Here is an 18,184-nt window from a genome sequence, read left to right as displayed (position 1 = left end):
GATACGCGTACAACACGCGTCCATTGGGAACCCCAAGAGGAAGGTGTGATGCGTACAGCGGCAAGTTTTCCCTCAGTAAGAAACCAAGGTTTATCGAACCAGTAGGAGCCAAGAAGCACGTTGAAGGTTTTTGGTGACGGAGTGTAGTGCGGCGCAACACCAGGGATTCCGGCGCCAACGTGGAACCTGCACAACACAACCAAATTACTTTGCCCCAACGTGACAGTGAGGTTGTCAATCTCACCGGCTTGCTGTAACAAAGGATTAGATGTATAGTGTGGATGATGATGTTTGCAGAAAACAGTAGAACGAGTATTGCAGTTGATTGTATTCGATGTAAAGAATGGACCGGGGTCCACAGTTCACTAGTGGTGTCTCTCCCATAAGATAAATAGCATGTTGGGTGAACAAATTACGGTTGGGCAATTGACAAATAAAGAGGGCATGACCATGCACATACATGTTATGATGAGTAGTGTGATATTTAATTGGGCATTACGACAAAGTACATAGACCGCTATCCAGCATGCATCTATGCCTAAAAAGTCCACCTTCAGGTTATCATTCGAACCCCCTCCAGTATTAAGTTGCAAACAACAGATAATTGCATTAAGTATGGTGCGTAATGTAATCAACAAATACATCCTTAGACATAGCATTGATGTTTTATCCCTAGTGGCAACAGCACATCCACAACCTTAGAACTTTCTGTCACTGTCCCAGATTTAATGGAGGCATGAACCCACTATCTAGCATAAATACTCCCTCTTGGAGTTACAAGTAATGACTTGTCCAGAGCCTCTACTAGCAACGGAGAGCATGCAAGATCATAAACAACACATAGATAGATTGATAATCAACATAGCATAGTATTCCATATTCATCGGATCCCAACAAACGCAACATGTAGTATTACAAATAGATGATCTTGATCATGTTAGGCAGCTCACAAGATCTAACAATGATAGCACAAGAGGAGAAGACAACCATCTAGCTACTGCTATGGACCCATAGTCCAGGGGTGAACTACTCACACATCACTCCGGAGGCGACCATGGCGGTGAAGAGTCCTCCGGGAGATGATTCCCCTCTCCGGCAGGGTGCCGGAGGCGATCTCCTGAATCCCCCGAGATGGGATTGGCGGCGGCGGCGTCTCTGGAAGGTTTTCCGTATCGTGGCTCTCGGTACTGGAACTATTATCGACGAAGGCTTAAGTAGGCGGAAGGGTAGGTCAGGGGACGCCACGAGGGCCCCACACGCCAGGGCCGCGCGGCCCAAGGCCTGGCCGCGCCGCCCTGTTGTGTGGGCGCCTCGTCGCCCCACTTCGTATCTCCTCCGGTGTTATGGAAGCTTCGTGGAAAAATAAGATCCTGGGCGTTGATTTCGTCCAATTCTGAGAATATTTCCTTACTAGGATTTCTGAAACCAAAAACAGCAGAAAACAGCAGAAAACAGCAACTGGCTCTTCGGCATCTCGTTAATAGGTTAGTGCCGGAAAATGCATAAATATGACATAAAGTATGTATAAAACATGTGAGTATCATCATAAAACAAGCATGGAACATAAGAAATTATCGATACGTTGGAGACGTATCACAAAGCTTTAGGCATTCTCAACAGAAAATTATCCATTTACGAGAAGGAATTCTTGGCTGTCATCATGGCCATCGACAAATGGAGACAATATTTGCAGAGAGGACCATTTACAATTCTTACAGACCACAAGAGTTTATGCAATCTGGCTGATCAACAGCTATCTACAAAATTACAAAAGAAAGCTATGTCCAAGCTGGTGGGCCTACAATTTGAGTTCAAATACAAGAAAGGGATAGAAAATGGTGCTGCTGATTCCCTTTCCAGAGTTGGTCACCTCCTTGCAACTGCTCTTGTTTCTAGTTGCCAACCAAACTGGCTTCAGGAGGTGCTGCACACTTATACCACTGATAAACAAGCTACAAAATTGTTGCAGTCTTTGGCTATCAAATCTCCCAATGACAAAGGTTTTTACCTGGAGCGAGGATTAATCAAGCATCAAGGTCAAGGCAGATTGTATATTGGAGAAAATCTTGCTCTGCAAACTAAATTGATTTCTTCCTTGCATGACAGTGCAGTGGGTGGACATTCAGGGATCCAAGCCACTTATCAGCGTATCAAGCAATTATACTACTGGCCAGGGCTCAAGATGGCAGTTGAAAATTTTGTTAAACAATGCCAGATCTGTCAACAAGCTAAATCCTTGCACACTAAGCCAGCGGGTTGCTGACGTGCGATAGGGATTGCAACGACGCCAGAAAGTAGCTTCTTGTAATGGTAAAGCACACGTCCGTTGGGAACCCCAAGAGGAAGGTGTGATACATACAGCAACAAATTTTTCCTCAGTAAGAAACCAAGGTTTATCGAACCAGTAGGAGATGAAGGCCACGGGAAGGTTGTTGCTGAAGGAGTGTAGTGCGGCGCAACACCAGGGATTCCGGCGCCAACGTGGAACCTGCACAACACAATCAAGATACTTTGCCCCAACTTAACAGTGAGGTTGTCAATCTCACCGGCTTGCTGTAAACAAAGGATTAAACGTATGGTGTGGAGAATGATGTTTGCTTGCAAAGAACAACAGAGAACAATGATTGCAGTAGGTTGTATTTCAGATGTAAAAGAATGGACCGGGGTCCACAGTTCACTAGTGGTGTCTCTCCAATAAGATAAATAACATGTTGGGTGAACAAATTACAGTTGGGCAATTGACAAATAGAGAGGGCATAACAATGCACATACATATCATGATGACTACTATGAGATTTACTTAGGGCATTACGACAAAGAACATAGACCACTATCCATCATGCATCTATGCCTAAAAAGTCCACCTTCGGGTTAGCATCCGCACCCCTTCCAGTATTGAGTTGCAAACAACAGACAATTGCATTAAGTACTGTGCGTAATGTAAACAATACAAATATCCTTAGACAAAGCATTGATGTTTTATCCCTAGTGGCAACAACACGTCCACAACCTTAGAACTTTTCATCCTTTGTCCCAGATTCAATGGAGGCATGAACCCACTATCGAGCATAAATACTCCCTCTTGGAGTTACAAGTATCAACTTGGCCAGAGCCTCTACTAGCAACGGAGAGCATACAAGATCATAAACAACACATATATGATAGATCGATAATCAACTTGACATAGTATTCCATATTCATCGGATCCCAACAAACACAACATGTAGCATTACAAATAGATGATCTTGATCATGATAGGCAGCTCACAAGATCTAAACATGATAGCACAATAGGAGAAGACAACCATCTAGCTACTGCTATGGACCCATAATCCAATGATGAACTACTCACGCATCAGTCTGGAGGTGGGCATGGTGATGTAGAGCCCTCCGGTGATGATTCCCCTCTCCGGCAGGGTGCCGGAGGCAATCTTCAGAATCCCCCCGAGATGGGATTGGCGGCGACGGCGTCCCAGTAACTTTTCTCGTATCGTGGCTCTCGGTGCTAGGGTTTTCGCGACGGAGGGAATATATAGGCGAAGGGGCAGAGTCGGGGGACGCACGAGGGGCCCACCCCATATGGCGGCGCGGCCAGGGGTGGGGTCGCGCCCCCCTTTGGTGTGGCCGCCTCGTGGCTCCTCTTCATCTCCTCTTCGGTGTTCTGGAAGGCTGCGTGGAAAATAAGACCGTGAGCTTTTGTTTCGTCCAATTCCGAGAATATTTCCTGTGTAGAATTTCTGAAACCAAAAACAGCAGAAAACATGAACTGACGCTTCGGCATCTTGTTAATAGGTTAGTGCCGGAAAATGCATAAAAATGATATAAAGTGTATATAAAACATGTGAGTATTGTCATAAAACTAGCATGGAACATAAGAAATTATAGATACGTTTGAGACGTATCACGGGTCTACTTCAACCTTTGCCTCCTCCGACTTTGCCTTGGCATGAGATTACTTTGGATTTCATAGAAGGGTTGCCTAGTTCCGAATGAGCAAATTCCATTTTGGTGGTGGTTGACCGCTTGACCAAATATGCCCATTTCTTGCCTCTTCACCATCCTTATACGGTTGTGTCAGTAGCCAATTTGTTTGTGGATCAAATTGTTAGACTTCATGGTGTTCCACTAACAATAATTTCAGACCGGGACAAGATATTCACTAGCCATTTTTGGAAGGAACTATTCAAAGCTATGGGCACCCTGTTGCATTACAACACTGCTTACCACCCTCAGACTGACGGTCAGAGTGCACGGGTTAATCAATGTCTTGAGCAGTACCTTCGTTGTGCAGTGCAAGATAATCCAAAACGCTGGCGTTGTTGGATTCCAATGGCCGAGTTCTGGTATAATTCGAGCTACCACATTGTTGGAAATATAAGCAAATATCCATATGAAATAATCCGTACAAGTAATTGATAAATCATGACTAATGAAATAACAGATAAACTAATCGTGCAGACTAGTAAGGTTGATGAACAGATCACATCTAAACAAGACAAACCGATTGCATCTACCACAGAAACTAGAAGAAGAAACTCTAACAGAAACTGAAAGAGAAACGACAAGATCACATACTTCGCAGCAGCGTTGTTGTCGCCCACGTTGAGGTTGCAGAAGAAGTCGCTGAGGTCCGGGAAGAAGTTGTCGGTGTGGAGGAACTCGTCGTCCGATGACGACGTCGTGATTCCAGTAGTCGCGCCGGAGCGCTCCCCAAAAACCTGATTGCCCCTCACCCGTACAGGTTCACGAGAGGCAGGGTTCCGGAGGCCTACTGTCCCGGCAGTCGGTGCACGCCGACGGACGGGATGAGGAAGACGAAGGCGGCGGCACAATGAACTGGAAACAGGTAGTCGCGTATGCGTCTCTCTCTGGCGGCTAGGGTTACACAGGGTCTTATGTAGTGCGGTTCGGGGAGGTCGTGGGGCGCAGCCCACGTCCGAGTCGGCACAACCACGATCCAGAAAAACCGGAAGGCAAAACGACAGAGTAACGCATCCGTTAATGACTCAAAATTGATTACACAATTAATTTCCCAAACAGCAAAAAGATAAGCTCGGCTCGGCGAGATTCCCGCAACCCGCGGCGCGTCGTGAAGTTTCGTGATGAGGCGTGGCGAGGCGGGTGGCGGAGGAGGAGGAGTGCGCGAGGGCTCTCTCTCTTCTCACTCACTTACTAGGACTAGAATAGCCCACCTTATATACCACTCCAACTCTCTCCCAACTAGCAATGTGGGACTAAACTTTAGCCCCCACTAGTGTTGCCACTGATTTTTGGAATGGGCCATGTGAGTTTCAGAATCTAAAGGTATAATAGCTGCCCCCCCATGGGGGCTTCACAGCGATCCTCGATTCTGGATCGTCGGATCTTTCCATCAACTAATCTCGGCCGTTTATTGTTGGCTCAGAGTCTACTAGCTAACCCCATGCAACAGCCAATTGTTACCCGCCTCCGGCTGCATGTGGGCCCCACCTTTGCCGGCCCCGCACGTCAGCCACTGCGGCTGGGATCTCTTGCGGTGTACATTAGCGTCAGGCAGTGGATCTCCACCCCACAGGGGTATTTTCGGTATTTCAACAGTGTGGGTATAAAAGGCATCATCCCACGGAGGAACCCTAGCCCACTTTCCCCCAATCCCCAGCGATGGCGGCGACTGCGGTGGCGAGCGCGTTGCAGACGAACCTCCTCCGATCTGCGGCACGACGGTCATCACCGGCGATGGAGGGTTCCTCCTCTTAGGAGCAGAGGAAGCAGAGGACGTCGGCGAGTCCCGTCCGACGACGATGGTGCCGCGCGCTGCGCGCGGGGCCGACCGCGACACATGCGGCAGTGGCTGCGCAGGGCCCCCTTGCGGAGAGCGGGCCTGGCGAGCGCGACGGCTCGGCGGGCGAGCGCGTCGGGGGAGGAGCAGAGGAGGCGGCGGACGGCGGCATGGCCTCTCCCTCCTTTGGCTCTTCTCTGTCTCCCTTGTCTCACCTCCTCTCTCTCTCTCTAAGCAGGCGACAGAGACAAGCAGAGGCGGCGCACTTGAGTAGTTCAGCCATTCTTCCTAGCGGCGGCTACCAAACCCTACCGCAAGAAGCAGCAGCGAGTGGGCAGTCGGCTGTGGGAAACGAGGAACCCTACCCGGTATATCCTCTCGCTCTCCATGTCCTCTCTCTTCCCTCTTGTCCAGTGGTGGGGAACGACGAGAAGTGGCGAAAGTTGCTGGGGCGAACGACTTTCCCCTTCGAATTTTCGTTTTTCTCCCATCATGAGTTCACTGGATCTATCCCCCATCATGATTTCACCAGATCTATTCCCCTTCGAAAGTTCAGTTTTCTCCTGCGTTCACAGATTGATTGTTTCATTATTTTATCTTCTCTTTTGCAGATCAAAGCAAGAATCACCAAAAGGCCACAGATCTATATATCAGCAGCGATAGCGATGCTTTGATCTGTTCCCTCCATCTACAAGTTGTGTACATCTCTCTCTGTTTATATGTTGCTTACAATCTATTTTTCTTTTTTGACAAACATAGTTAGTGAATAATCAGTGGAATCCATCTCTTGTATCAATGGATACGGCAGGGAAATTGACTGGCTTACGATGTAGATTTTTTACGGGCTTGTACGATGTAATTTTTGTTTGCCGCTAGCTGGATTGCTGTTGTGTGTCTCCTTGTTTCACAATTAGGACCGTATCTTTGTTCCAACAAGGGACTGCTTTCATACATTGAGCAAAGTATGGAGGAGCAGTAGGCGTTAGTTCAGAACACTCAAGATGACAGTGAATATTTAAGATGCTAGCTGGACTAGATCATTGCATCCTATCGGGTTTAATTAGTTCCAAGTAGAAAAATATTTTATTCCCATGCCCATTCCTAGGATAAATCCCACCGCACACCAAACTAGGGGTTGAGACTGAAAGTCTATTTCCCACGTATAAACTCTCACGAAATACCCATCCTGAACTCCCATTTCTCATGCCAAAGGTTGACGAACACGTTCTGGGCTTCTTAGTTGTGGATGTTGATTTGGTCATGTTTCTCAACTCTTCCTCTTTTGATATGCTGATATGTAGTGTTTCATATTGAGAGGTAACAAAGTTAAGTTGATTCTAATTTAAATTTTGCTGTTAATGCACTGCTACACATCTCTTCTCGTAGAAGAGAAAAATATAAGAAAAAGAATGAAGTGCAAGTTGATCTTGAGATAACGGCCACCTCTGTTGGTACCATACAGGCATCTGAACCACATTTTCCTATTAATAGCCACTACTCTCTACTCTGTGAATTTTGGCTAAAAATAGTGTCAGGGAATATCGAATATGCTACTTTGCATATCCCTGTACTATTGAACTCAATAGAGTTGAACTATGGACACTAATTATATTGTATCTAATAAGATGCTTGTATTCTTTTTCAGCATTGGATGGGGCACAACACCCATGCCCATGCCAGGCAGATGGCCGGCAAAGAGGAGCAGCTGCTAGGCACCGCCGTGGCTGTCATGTTGTGAACTTGTGATGCATAGTCCCCCTGGAGATTAACAACTATGATGAGTAGATTTTGTCCTCCGTCATTCCACTCTTGCTGGGGCTAGCAACCGCGGAGCGTTTGACCAGTAACAAGGTATCAAGGCCACCTCATACTGTCTTCAGCCCCGTAGATTCCTTCATATTCTGTAGGATGTTCTCAGATGTGCCTCACCAGGGCGTTCCTCTCTGCCATATGGATCGGTTTATGCAGGAAAAATATGGTGAATATGCTGGTGCTACTGCTACAGTTTCTCGCCCTCTGCCTCTTATCCAAGTTCCTTCTTTTATTATTAAAATTCAGAGTTAGTCACAACTCATGGGTGCATGTTTTTTTTTCATGTTTTGAAGCATATAAGATAAGGATCATCCATCTGAATAATTTTGACGCTGCCGTACATTTCGGCTCTGCTAGAACATTATTGTGCAATTATTTTTTATTATATAGCCTCTTTATGGATATGTCATTTGACAGTTTCGTGCCCATGTGGCCAGTTTTCTCTTTCTACTTATTAGTTAACCAAGGTATCTAGAAGTTGCACTGTTAGTAATTTGGTTTTACTAGCCTGATACTGCCATCCATATATCGAGTTTGGAATTTTATATAGCAGAATTATTTCTCTTTACTTGATTATCATATATACCTTCCCTTAGGGTATTAATTTGACATTTTCCTATAATGTAACTGCTTATTGTATTCATATTATCTCGTTATTGCTCTACATTTTGTGCAGCGCAACAATAAGAATTCAACAGTATGGATTATGCAAATATTTTTTCACAGCATCTGTCATGGTGGTAAGCTTTCCTTGCCGATTCTCTTTGCTGCTCCCGCTAGCTAGCTTATGGTTTCTATTTTACAAGCATGTTATGGTGAACCTAATTTTAATTCTAAGGAACTTGGTGCTACAACCAGTTGACAAAAAAATTTCTTTTAGTTTTAAATACTAGAGTCACGACATATTTATCTTGATTAGCCTATTGTTGTATATTAGTTACCTGGCATCATATTTACTCCATACCTTTCTATCTTGCAGCATCATAAAGAAATATATTGTGACAGCAATCTGTCTACCTAAGGACACCAACTTGTATTCATCTCGATCTTTTGGATTGACCATGGTGAGTATGGATATGTTTCTTGACGTATAAGTGATTCTTTGGTTTAAATAGCTTTGCATGGATATGTTTAGCCTCTCTGCGATGCATCAATCATGTCTTCTCAAGATAAGCTTGGTTAAATTTTGGTTCGTGTCAGTTCACTATTTGCTACATATCAAGTTCAGCATCTGGTATCTCGGTAGCAGTACTAATTACTCTTTCTTTCTACGTAGCTAGCTTGCTACATTCCACAATTATACCTTTGGGAAGTTACGGCAGCTAGTGTTCATTACCAGGATATCAGCCATGCCCTCCTTAATTAGGATTGTACACGGGTGAGAGGGAAGTATAAATATGGATTTTTACCAAACTGAAGCAATAGGATGCATGGTTAGTACGCCATGAAGCAAATTGCTGCTTTCCGTTTTCGGTACAAAAATCCATATATATAGTGCCATGCCATTCTATGTATTGGATTCTATTGCAGATTCGTTGTTCTGCTACATAAATAGATCTTTATTTTTGTATATCAGAAAGAGAACCTGCTAGACCTAACCTATCTCTCAATTGCATACACGTAAAGAGACATATTCAGATGTGTTTATATTCTAACCCGATATGATCTGGGTGTTCAATGGCTGGTAACAAACTGATTAATCGAGGGCAACAGATAATTTATAAATGTACTTACATGCCCAGATAAGTACGATCGCGTATAAATGTTGTACATATTTCATTAGTTCATCGCAATAAGCAGAGTATGATATTATGAATAAATCTATTCAAAGAAGATGTTCTGGATTAGGTAGTTATTTATCTCACTTGGTTAGCTTATTTCCAACTTGATGATTTTTTCAGGTACCGATTCTTAAGTTAACTTCAGTTTGTTCGTTATATATTTGTGAAAAGGAGTGAGAGGGCACACACTCCAGATTCTAGAGGTATTTTCTTTAGTTCATTTATTATTTTGCCTTTATATTCTCTGTTTGGGGATCCATCGTGGTGACTTGATCAATATATGTGTTTTTGTAGATCAGTTTGCTTGGTTCGTTCCGACTATTAATCCATTCCTCGCTAAAGCTTGTCCAACTTGCATTGTCGCGGACCCTCACAAGGCACTGCCATGCAACAGTGTGTCCAAATAAATGATTTGTTGGTCCATGAAACTTGGATCTAGGCTGAGGTGAGTACTACATTGTCTGTCTTGCTGCCCCGTAACCATCCAACCGATCAATCATGCTCTTGCATATTTTTGTTTCCTGCTTCTAACTACTATTGGTATTCAAAAATATGATAGGTTTATGATCTGGCTGATGATCACATTGTAGCCCTGGAGGAAGCTTTATGAAGATTCAGACATAATAGGTGTGTACCGACCATAACAGAACAATACACGAATAATCTGGCTTAACTGAAGAATGATGTTGTAATAATGACTAACAAATGAACTGCATTGCATGATGTGTAGTGTACAACCTCGGTCCTGGAAAGGGAGCATTTCTTTGGCTTGAATCCTTATGGTGTATGCTGGGAGAAGAGAGATGCAGAGGTTGTATATGTTGCAACTACCAAAGCTGTGAAGGGGCTCAAATGGAAGTGTGTTACCCCATTATCTCCCTACAACTTAGGGTATATACGATTGTGGTTGGCCCATAAAGTAAACACTAATGGAACATAACTCCCCCCTTCTCTTCAAGTTTAAAGTGTTAAAGCATTTATATTAAAATGGTGAGTGTTAGGTTTTTCTGAAGTTCCTTTCCTTGGAGAGTTATATGTTTGGTAGATGGCATACTCGTGGTACCATCAATGTTTTTTCTGCAGAATTGAATTCACACATGTTACCGTGTAGATTATGCGTATGTAATTCATCTATGTAAAGAACACATCCATGTGTGAAGGCCTGTTTACATGATTATTAAAATCTTATTTATTATTTATGTAGATGTATTGGATATCTCCATCTTATTCCAAAAGTCCATTGTTCTGGACTGTGGCCTTTACCAAATGATAGAAGTGAGGTTTCAAGTTTTAAAAATTACACTATGGTCTGGATCACTAACATTTTGGTAATTGATTCTGGCCAACACACTCATTTATCATTTAATGTTGATCTCTTACACTCCCTTCATTCAGATTAAATTGACGCAGTGGTGCATACAAAATAGCTTATGTATGTACATACCTCATGTCAATTAAATGCGAACAGAGGTAGTAGTTTGTAGTTCAACTTCTAGCACTACTGATGCTGAACTTTTTATATTGTACCATGTGTGCCAAACATGTTAAAAAGATGAAGCCCAGTGTTGTACTTGGACTATCTGTTGTGGGTGGTTTCCTCTCAAAGGAGGTATGAAATCTTCTGTGGATCATTGGTTACCATGCTCTCTTCTTTCAGCATTTGCTTGTGATGATTGAGAAATTCAAGGGACATGCAGCTTGTGTTTTCTGTTAGATTTTTTTAAAGGTTAGATTTGTCTCTTTGTTATATATATGCTTCAAATATGATTACTTTGAATGATACATGCAGTATTTTATATAATATTTGTGGCTGGAATTTGATAAATTTCAACTGATTCATTTATATATGGGGTATCAGTTTGTGAAGTTCACGCTATTGTAAGCTATACTTTTCATCTCAAGGGTTACGAGAGCTGAGATGTAGCATAGTGCCTTTTTTTCCATGGGCTATCTTGATTTGGCTTATTGTTTGTGCACAAAAATGGATTGCAGATAAGGGCCGCTACAAGTGTGCGTAAAAGTGTGATTAAATCACTGAAAAGAGAAACAAGCAACGTTAGATTAAATGAATTTCTCAACTTGGCAGCATTTGATTTTCAATTTATACACATTTGATCCATCATTATCTTCACCGGTTAACATATTGTGTTCTCAGACCATGTAATTCCTTTAAATAAGTTACACCATATTTGTTGACTACTTTATTCTCTTGCCATTCAATAGATCGTAGATTCAAGATTTATATCATATACCATCTGCACAATAATACATTATGGAATTTATGTTTGTATTCTTTTCTATGCTTACTATACACGTGTGATTAATTAGGTGTGTTCATATACTGTATGTTCATTTGATTCCTCCATGTAAATTGTGGTGTGCCTATTAAATATGCATAGAAGATCAGCTTTTAGCGACCAATTGCCTAGGTGCGGGTAATCTGTTGATTCTGTGTATCACGATCTACTGAAACCTAACACACCATTTGTTCTCTTTTTCATGTGTTTAACATCTGCTGCCCTTTAGGTTGGTATTGCATGCCCAACAGGTACCTAAGTTCAGTTATCCGTGTCAGCGCTTTCTGCAACCAATAGTAGGCCATTATATTCGAGTATTTATTTGAATATCAATTAGTACATATGCATTGGTTACTTACAAGAGGTACTGTATTCAGTTTCCATAGGTCGAGTCTTCCATCTCTACTGCTTTTATGTAACTGGTAAAATGAAACAAATGGGGTCTGCTTGCTTATCCCCAATTGCAGCGGTGTTAACTCTTGGTGATGCAAGCCCTAATCTCTAAAGACCGAGACAATGCCTAGCCTACGTAGATGATGCATTTGGCATTCATTTATTGCTTTTGTTGCTCTTGAAGGAATCAAAGAATGTAATATATTCCCTATTGTTTCTCTGATTATGTATAAACTATTGTTACTTTTTTTGTAATTTTGTGTGGTTCACTATGTTTTGTAAAACCTGGAAAAATATTATTATTTTTATTTTCTCTCTTATACACAATTTTTTCGGGGGTCGTGCGCCAAGGCGCACAAAAAAATCTAGTTTGATAATGGGCCATGGGCCAAAGGCTAAATGCCCCAAATTCCAGCAATCCCCCACAAACTCTCATTGGAACATCTCATCAATAAGTTTCCAGAACATTGTTTTATATACCGGTATGTCGTGGGGACTGTTAAGTTGAACTTCCACTTAAAGCTTCATATTACACTAGATTGCAACTTGGATAGTGGACTATGCCTTGAACTACAAGTTTTCTGCGCACTAGCTTCATACAAAGCCTAGACCGATACTAGGCTGCCGCGAGGCTTCCTCGCGGTTTGGAGCTTATACATCATACTCCAGGGTCTTTCATGAGTTTACTAGAGAGCACCCAATTCTCATAGATTGCGACGTTTAACAATCAGACTCATATAGGTGTGTTCTTCAAAAGATGTTCTGTAGGACAACATCTCTGCTAAAATAAGCCACTTAGAACACATTAAGATAATTATCAACCTGCCATGCAGATTAGGAGAGTATTGCATCTTACGGAGTGGTAAAATTGCTATAGGGATATATACTCTCCTCCCAGCTGACCAACAGCTTGTCTCCCAGCTCTAATTCACGGGATCTCCGATCACATAGAGTGGGTTACCACCGTGGGCAACTCATAGTGTGGGTCTCATACCCATCTCCCTCGATGCATTTTCTATCACATTTCGTGATAGTCCCTTTGTGAAGGGGTCTGCCAGATTTCTAGACGTATGGATATAATCCAATGCTATAACTCCGGAGTTTCTCATTTTCCTGACAGTTTTTAGTCTCCTCTTCACATGCCTTGATGACTCCATATTATCCTTAGAACTGTTTATTTTGACGATCACAGTTTGATTATCACAGTTCATAGGAATAGCGGGTATTGGTTTCTCAACCACAGGTAAGTCCATCAAGAGCTCACGAAGCCACTCTGCTTCAACAGTGGCTGTGTCTAATGCTGTGAGTTCTGCTTCCATAGTTGACCTCGTAATGATGGTCTGCTTGCAAGACTTCCACGAAACAGTGCCACCTCCAAGTGTAAACAAATAACCACTTGTGGCCTTAGTCTCATCAGCATCAGATATCCAATTTGCATCACTATAACCCTCAAGTACCCTTGGATACCCAGTATAGTGAATGCCATAACTCGCAGTGCCTTTCAAATAGCGCAGAACTCTCTCAAGAGCATGCCAATGAACATCTCTAGGTCTAGACACAAAACGGCTGAGTTTACTTACAACAAAGGAGATGTCAGGCCTCATGGCGCTGGCTAAATACATAAGCGAGCCAATGATCTGCGAATATCGCAATTGATCTCTAGCAATTATTTTATTCTTACGAATTATCACACTAGGATCATAAGGCTATACCCGAAGCGACTCAGGATCTTTTCCACATAGTGGGACTAAAGCAATGTAATCCCACCATCGTCATCCTTCAACAGCTTGATGTTTAAGATCACATCAACTACTCCCAAGTCCTTCATCTCAAAACAACGAGATAGGAACTCCTTGACCTCCTCAATAATAGTAAGGTTGGTCCCAAATATCAATATGTCATCGACATAGAGACAAAGAATAACTCCCTCGCCCCACCATGGCGATAGTATACACATTTGTCAGCTTCGTTTACAACAAAGCCTTCAGCGGTAAAGTTCTTTCAAACTTCTCATGCCACTGCTTAGGCGCTTGCTTAAGCCCATACAAAGACTTCAGTAATTTACACACCTTTCCTTCTTGACCATCTACTACAAATCCATCAGGCTGCTCCATATAAATTTCCTCTTCAAGCTCTCCATTTAGGAAAGCAGTCTTAACATCCATTTGATGAACGAGAAGACCATGTGAGGCAGCCAAGGATAGTAGCACTCGAATGGTGGTCAATCTGGCAACAGGTGAGTATGTATCAAAGAAATCTTCACCTTCTTTCTGGGTATAACCCTTGGCCACAAGGCGTGCCTTGTACTTTTCAATAGTACCATTAGGCCTAAGCTTTTTCTTGAACACCCATTTACATCCTACAGGTTTGCACCCATAAGGACGATCAGTAATTTCCCAAGTTCCATTGGCTAAGATGGAATCCATCTCGCTACGGACAGCTTCCTTCCAGTAGTCAGCATCCAGAGATGCATAGGCTTCTGAAATAGAAGTGGGAGTGTCATCCACGAGGTACACAATGAAATCATGTCCAAAGGACTTTGTAGTCCTCTGTCTCTTGCTCCTTTTAGGAGCTTCATTGTCATCCTCCACGGGATTATCAAAGTGTTCTATAGCCATGGTAGGTTCAGGAAATAATTCCGGAGTAGATGAACTAGGCATCTCCTGAATTGGTGAGCTAGACGTTTCTTTCATAGGAAAGATGTCCTCAAAGAAAGTCGCATCATTCGACTCCATAATTGTACCAACATGCATGTCGGATACCTCAGATTTTACTATCAAAAATCCGTAGCCAATGCTATGAAATGCATATCCCAGAAGAACACAATCCACGGTTTTTGGTCCAAGCTTGTGCTTCTTGGGTATCTGCACATTTACTTTCTCCATACAGCCCCAAGTTCGTAGGTAAGAGAGTTTGAACCTTTTCCTTTCCCATTCCTCTAAAGGGGTAATGGTTTTGTTCTTAGTGGGTACACGGTTTAGGACATGACATGCAGTCAATATCGCCTCCCCCCTCCATGCCTTGGATAGACCCGATGTATCTAACATGGCGTTAACCAAATCAGTTAGAGTACGGTTCTTTCTTTCGGCCACCCCATTTGACTGAGGTGAGTAGGGAGGCGTCCTCTCATGGATAATACCATGTTCCACACAAAAAGAATCAAACTCGTTGGAAAAATACTCTCCACCACGATCAGACCTTAGCCGCTTGATCTTTCGATCAAGTTGGTTTTCTGCTTCTGCTTTAAAGATTTTGAAGTGATTAAGGGCTTCATCTTTAGATTTCAGGAGATACACCTAACAATATCGAGTAGAGTCATCAATTAAAGTCATGAAGTACCTTTTCCCTCTTTTTGTCAATTCACCATTCATTTCACAAAGATCCGAATGTATAAGCTCCAGCGGTGCCAAGTCTCTTGCCTCCGCAGTCTTATGAGACTTACGTGGTTGCTTAGCTTGCACACATACTTGGCACTTGGATTTCTTAACAATAGAAAATTTCGGAATTATATTCATATTCGCTAGCCGCGTCATGCACCCAAAATTAATATGACAAAGTCGTGAATGCCAAATATCGGACTCACTATCATTGCAAACATGATTAATAATTTGAGTACATAAGTCTGACAAAGATGAGCGGAACAAGCCTCCGCAGACATAATCCTTTCCAACAAATTGTCCACACTTGGAAATTACAACTTTATTGGACTCAAAAACCAACTTAAAGCCATCTCGACATAAAAGCGATCCTCTAACGAGATTCTTATTAATGGAGGGAACGTGCTGCACATTCTTCAGCTGGATGGTCTTTCCTGAAGTAAACTTCAGATCCACCGTACCAACACCACGAACAGAAGCACGTGAGCCGTTTCCCGTCAGCACGGAGGAAGTACTTGCGACCTGATAAGAAGAAAACATAGAGACATCAGAACATACATGTGTATTGGCTCCGGTGTCTATCCACCAATCAGGAGAATTACATACTGAAAGGACGGTAGGAGAAATACCGTACCCAACGTCCTTCATCTCAGTATCAACGCCAATAACAACATTTGCGGACTTACCGCTGTTCCCACGCCGATCATGGCGTTCTGGGCAATCAGGAGCCCAATGTCCAGGAGCACCACAAACATGGCAGTTCCCTTTCTTCTTATAAGAAGTCTTCCTCTTGAAGTTGGTTGAGTTGGAGGCTTTGTTCTTCTCGTCAAACTTGCCTTTTCCATTGTTCTTATTCTTAGACTTGTGAGATTGGAAGTTCTTCTTCTGTACCACATTGGCACTAGAACCTCCCTCAAAACTACGAGCGCGTGTGTCCTTTGCTCCCGCCTTCTCTTCCACATGAAGCGAGCCAATGAGATCCGAAACGGAAAACTCTTGTCTCTTATGTTTTAGAGAAGTAGCAAAGTTCCTCCACGAGGGAGGAAGCTTGGCAATAATACCACCGGCCAAAAATTTGTCCGGTAAGGTACACTTAAACTGCTCGAGTTCTTTGGCAAGGGACTGAATCTCATGAGCCTGCTCTACCACGGAGCGCTCATCAGTCATCCTGTAGTTATAGTATTGCTCCATGACATACAGTTCAGTGCCAGCGTCCGAGACCCCAAATTTGGCCTCGAGCGCATCCCACGCATCTTTACCATGGTCGAAAGCCATGTATGGGTCAACAATATTGTCCCCAAGAATGCTGAACAAGGCCGCCTTAAACATGGCGTCGACCTTCTCAAATTTTTTCTGCTCCTCTGCAGAGAGAGGCCCCTCAGGTCTAGCATCTGTGGCGCTAAAACAGCCTAGGTTTGTAAACCATATAACTGCCTTTGTGCGCCACCTCATGTAATGCATACCATCAAAGAGGGGAGGTCGAGTAGCGGCAACAACGCTGCTTGAATTGATTTGCCTAAAATCAGGTTTTTGGATTGTTGGAAATATAAGCAAATATCCATATGAAATAATCCATACAAGTAATTGATAAATCATGACTAATGAAATAACAGATAAACTAATCGTGCAGACTAGTAAGGTAGATGAACCGATCACATCTAAACAAGACAAACCGATTGCATCTACCACAGAAACTAGAAGAAGAAACTCTAACAGAAACTGAAAGAGAAACGACAAGAGCACATACTTCGCAGCAGCGTTGTTGTCGCCCACGTTGAGGTTGCCGAAGAAGTCGCTGAGGTCCGGGAAGAAGTTGTCGGTGTGGAGGAACTCGTCGTCCGATGACGACGTCGTGATGCCAGTAGTCGCGCCGGAGCGCTCCCCAAAAACCTGATTGCCCCTCACCCGTACAGGTTCACGAGAGGCAGGGTTCCGGAGGCCTACTGTCACGGCAGTCGGTGCACGCCGACGGACGGGATGAGGAAGACGAAGGTGGCGGCACAATGAACTGGAAACAGGTAGTCGCGTATGCGTCTCTCTCTGGCAGCTAGGGTTACACAGGGTCTTATGTAGTGCGGTTCGGGAAGGTCGTGGGGCGCAGCCCACGTCCGAGTCGGCACAGCCCCGATCCAGAAAAACCGGAAGGCAAAACGCTAGAGTAACGCGTCCGTTAATGACTCAAAATTGATTACACAATTAATTTCCCAAACAGCAAAAAGATAAGCTCGGCTCGGCTCGATTCCCGCAACCCGCGGCGCGTCGGGACGTGTCGTGTCGTGACGAGGCGTGGCGAGGTGATGACCCACAAGTATAGGGGGTGTATCGTAGTATTTTCGATAAGTAAGAATGTCGATCCCAACGAGGAGCAGAAGGTGTTGACAAGCAGTTTCGATGAAGGATTCACTGTAAATGCTCACAGACAAGTATTCAGGGGGTTTTGATGTAACAGTTGAATAAAATACGAGTAAGTAAAGTGCGAGAGTAACAATTGCAGCGAGTGGCCCAATCCTTTTTAGCACAAAGGAAAAGCCGGTTTGTTTACTTATAATGACCAAACGTTCTCGAGGACACACGGGATTTTAGTCTAGTGCTTTCACTACATACGGCTAAATAATCTCCATTGTTATGATAAGTGTTGTGTGGGTGAACCTATGCTAATGTACCGCCCTTCCTAGGACTAATACATACTTGTGATTATACCCCTTGCAAGCATCCGCAACTACAAGAAAGTAATTAAGATAAATCTAACCACAACCTTAAACTCTGA

The 18,184-nt window shown here is 43.3% G+C and overlaps 1 long non-coding RNA gene across 11 annotated transcripts; it reads left to right on the top strand.

Moving 5' to 3' along the window:
- Window positions 1-5,630: 5,630 nt before the first annotated feature.
- On the top strand, window positions 5,631-12,259 carry LOC127293823 (uncharacterized). 11 transcript variants are annotated; one of them, XR_007846162.1, is made up of 12 exons: window positions 5,631-6,125; window positions 6,369-6,451; window positions 7,403-7,608; window positions 7,726-8,309; window positions 8,549-8,633; window positions 9,471-9,553; window positions 9,645-9,795; window positions 9,910-9,977; window positions 10,081-10,340; window positions 10,555-10,959; window positions 11,877-11,943; window positions 12,025-12,259. It is a non-coding gene; the product is annotated as an uncharacterized lncRNA (long non-coding RNA). The 11 variants fall into 11 exon arrangements; XR_007846160.1 differs by having other exon boundaries at window positions 11,877-12,259; XR_007846157.1 differs by having other exon boundaries at window positions 10,555-11,943.
- The last annotated feature ends 5,925 nt before the right edge of the window (window positions 12,260-18,184 follow it).

This window comes from Lolium perenne, chromosome 4 (assembly GCF_019359855.2).
Source record: "Lolium perenne isolate Kyuss_39 chromosome 4, Kyuss_2.0, whole genome shotgun sequence".
Lineage (NCBI taxonomy): Eukaryota > Viridiplantae > Streptophyta > Magnoliopsida > Poales > Poaceae > Lolium > Lolium perenne.
This window is presented reverse-complemented; position numbering and strand designations above follow the sequence as displayed.